Source organism: Thamnophis sirtalis, unplaced genomic scaffold, assembly GCF_051295495.1.
Source record: "Thamnophis sirtalis isolate CommonGarterSnake01/CBP01778 unplaced genomic scaffold, rThaSir2_p1.2 scaffold_4, whole genome shotgun sequence".
Classification (NCBI taxonomy): Eukaryota; Metazoa; Chordata; class Lepidosauria; order Squamata; family Natricidae; genus Thamnophis; species Thamnophis sirtalis.
The window spans coordinates 60733504-60737268 of record NW_028261384.1 but is presented as its reverse complement, the minus strand read 5'-3'; positions in this window follow the sequence as shown (position 1 = coordinate 60737268).

Here is a 3765-nt window from a genome sequence, read left to right as displayed (position 1 = left end):
ACAAGGGCTCTCCCATTAGTCTCAACCTAGACCCCCAGGTAGCCCCCATTAGATTAATGCTCTCAGGGTGCCATTTGCCTTGAGAGGAGGGTCGGGCTTGATGTTGCTGTGAAATGACTGACTTTTCCAGAGTCCCAGGATCGCCATTGAATTCAGGTCACCTGGACCTGAACCAGGTCCAATCGGACTTAAATCATCCTGTAGAGACAGTGATAGGTAGGTGTATATCCTGCTGATCCTAGAGACACCCGCAAAGTCTCTGGTGATCCGGGAAAAAGCCTCTTTTGCCAGCAACTTTGAGTCAGCCATTAGGCTGCTGAAACAGCAGACAGATCTGTAATGCAAGGGCAGGAGAGAGGCATGTCGTTTGATGAGAGTTTTAAATTTTTCTTTTCTATTAGAGAGAGAACACCCTAAGTTTGGAGATTTTATTAAAAATCAAGACTAATGAGAGAGTAAGCAGTGGATCTAATGCATGGTCAATTGAAGGTTTCCTTTTTTCCCTTTTTACTGCCGGAAGCCGGATTGGACTTTCATTGCAATTTACTTTTTAAAGTGGACTGATTCTTTGCATTTTTTCCTTAGGTTTTTTATTGGACTTTTTGGAAACATTGATACAACTAAGTTTGAACTGTCTAAAAGTTTCTCTCTTTTTACCTTTGCTTAATGAGTTAATGTATTTTCTTTTCTTGGCTTCCATTTTCTTTTCTTTAAGTAAAAGGCGGAGTGTAAGAGACAAAGACTCAGAGTGGGAAACAAGTATCATTGCCACCTAGTGGACTTGAAACAATGTTTTTATTTTTTGCATGAATGTCTAGAGAGAAGCTGTTTTTCTTTTCTTTTTCTTTTTTCTTGTTCAAAAGTTTTATTTCTTTTAAGACAAACATTTCATCATTCCTCAATCAGTAAGACATCGAAGTACAATTTTTTGTATGTCAAAATAATTCTAGTTTACCACCAAATTCTTGTCTAGCCTAATATATACCCCTCCCTCCCTCCACCCTCCACCCAACCCCCCTCCTCCTCCCCCCCGACTTCCCAGAACCCGTACATGGTATGGATTTCTAACAAACACAGTCTAAAATCTATTGAGAAAAAAAGAAATAAAGAAATTAATAACATTCTACATTGACCTTAGCTTCTTCTTGCTGAACTAACTTTAAACAATTTAAATCATTTCTGGTCTTAAGCATAGACTAGCTGGAATTCTTGGTCCCGTATTTATTTTGTATATAGTCAATCCATTTTTTCCAGTCTCGTTTATATCTCTCTGAGTGATCTTTAAGATATGCTGATATTTTAGCCATCTCAGCTAAGTTTGTAACTTTCAATGTCCATTCTTGAGTTGTAGGCAAGTCTTCCTTCTTCCAGTATTGCGCCACCAACAGTATTTGCTGCCGTTATTAGATGCAGAATCAAGTTAGTCTCTACCACTGTAAAGTCAGTACATATACCTAGTAAGAATAACTGAGGAGTAAACTTTATCCTTCTTTTAAAGATATTTTGCATGATCCACCATATTTTTATCCAAAATGCCTTAACCTTTTGGCAGGTCCACCATATATGAAAATATGTAGCATCGAGAGAGCCACATCTCCAACATTTAGGCTGTAAGTTTGGATACATAGAAGCCAGCTTTTTAGGATCTAAATGCCATCTATAGAACATCTTATAAAAATTTTCTCTCAGGTTTTGAGCTTGTGTAAATTTCACATTTCTTACCCAGATTCTTTCCCATGTATCCAGCATTATTGGTTCTTCAATGTTTTGAGCCCACTTTATTATACAATCTTTAACTAATTCTGTTTCCGAATCCATCTGTATTAATACATTATATATCCTCTTTATATGCATTAAGCTTTGATCTCTTATTTGTTTAAACAGATTATCCTCGACTTGCATGAAACCAAGTTTTTGGTCTGTTTTCTACCTGGCCTGTAATTGCCCATACTGGAACCATGTTTTTCTTAAGGTTATCTCATTAAGGCTTGATAGTGAGAGGAACACAGTTGTTTATACAAGTGTTCCTTGGGAAACTTTAAATGCCTGAAAACCTTAAGGGAAAGCGCAGAGTGACCTTGGAAAGGCTTTCACACTACAAAAGCTTTGAATTCCTTTTCTTTTTCTTTTCTTTGGTGGCAGTGTTAATCTTACTCTGTTATGGAAGCTGTGACTCCTTTCTGTCTCCCTTTTACTTTTTGATTTTTTTTTTTTTTACTTTGAGGCACTTTGTGAGCTTGTTTTAAGTGGACAGGACCAAAGGAACACTTAAATGTTCTTTTTCTCTTTTTTCTCTTCCCCCCCTTCTTCTATTTATAACTTTTGTATTTTCATATTTTCATAGTTTTATATTTTTATTTGGGAATTGCTCTCTCCTCTTATTTTTTTTTGTTTTGTTCCCCTTTTTTTAGTGTTTATTTTTTATTTTTTACATCCTGTTTTTGTGCTATGCTTATGTTCTCTACTGCATGTCTGGGGAATTGCCCACATAGGTATCTTGTGGTTTATGTTGATATTTTTTCCAGATACGCAGTAGAGCATTCCTTAAAATATGACTTTTAAAATTCTTGTCCACCTTCTTGTCATATAACAGATAAGCATGCCAACCATATACCAAATCATGCCCTTCGATGTTAAGTGTTCTATCATCTGTTGAATTAATCCAATCACTGAATAGTGATAAAACTACTCCTTCATAGTATAATTTTAAATTTGGCAATTTCAAACCTCCTCTCTCATGTACATCTTGCATTATTTTAAATTTTATTCTCGGCTTCTTCCCTGCCCAAACAAATTTGTTAATACCCTTCTGCCATTCAAGCAAATTTGCATCTTTTTTAAGTATTGGTATCATTTGAAAAAGAAATAGAAATTTAGGCAAGACATTCATTTTCACTGCTGCTATTCTTCCCAACAAAGATAATTGTAATTTTTCCCAATTTTTCATCTGTGTCTGTATACTATGCCATAGTGGCTCATAATTATACTTATACAGTTTCCCATTTGAGGTTGAGATGTAAACTCCTAGATATTTAACCTTTTTAACTATTTCACATCCTGACATTTTTTCTAAGTCTTCCCTTTGATTAGTGTTCATATTTTTGACTAGCAACTTTGTTTTTCCTAGGTTTATTTTAAACCCAGATACTTGGCCATATTGATTAATCATATTCATTAAGACCTTGATAGATTTATCTGGTTGGGTTAATGTTATAACCAAGTCGCCCGCAAATGCACGTAGTCTATATTCTTGATGCCTAATCTTGATTCCCTGTAAATCATCTGACCCCCGTATTTTATTTAACAATAATTCCAGAGTTATAATAAACAATAATGGCGATAGGGGGCAACCCTGTCTTGTACCTTTCTCGATTTTAAATGGTTCTGTTAAACTTCCATTGACTATAATTTGTGCTGTTTGTTCCTGATATATTGCTTTGATTGATTGTAGAAAATACTCTCCTATTTGCATCTTTTGCATTGTTTTCATTAAAAATTGCCAATTCACTCGATCAAAGGTTTTCTTGGCATCTAAAAATATAAGCGCTGCGGGGACTTGGTTATTCTTTCCCAAATATTCCAGTATATTAACAATTTCTTACATTACTTCTCATTTGTCTCCCTCGTATAAAACCAGTTTGATCATTATGAATCAGTTGGTGAATAACCAACATTAACCTATTCGCTAATATTTTTGTAAAAAATTTATAATCTATATTAAGTAATGATATAGGTCTATAATTTTTTGGTTGACTAAGATCTTGA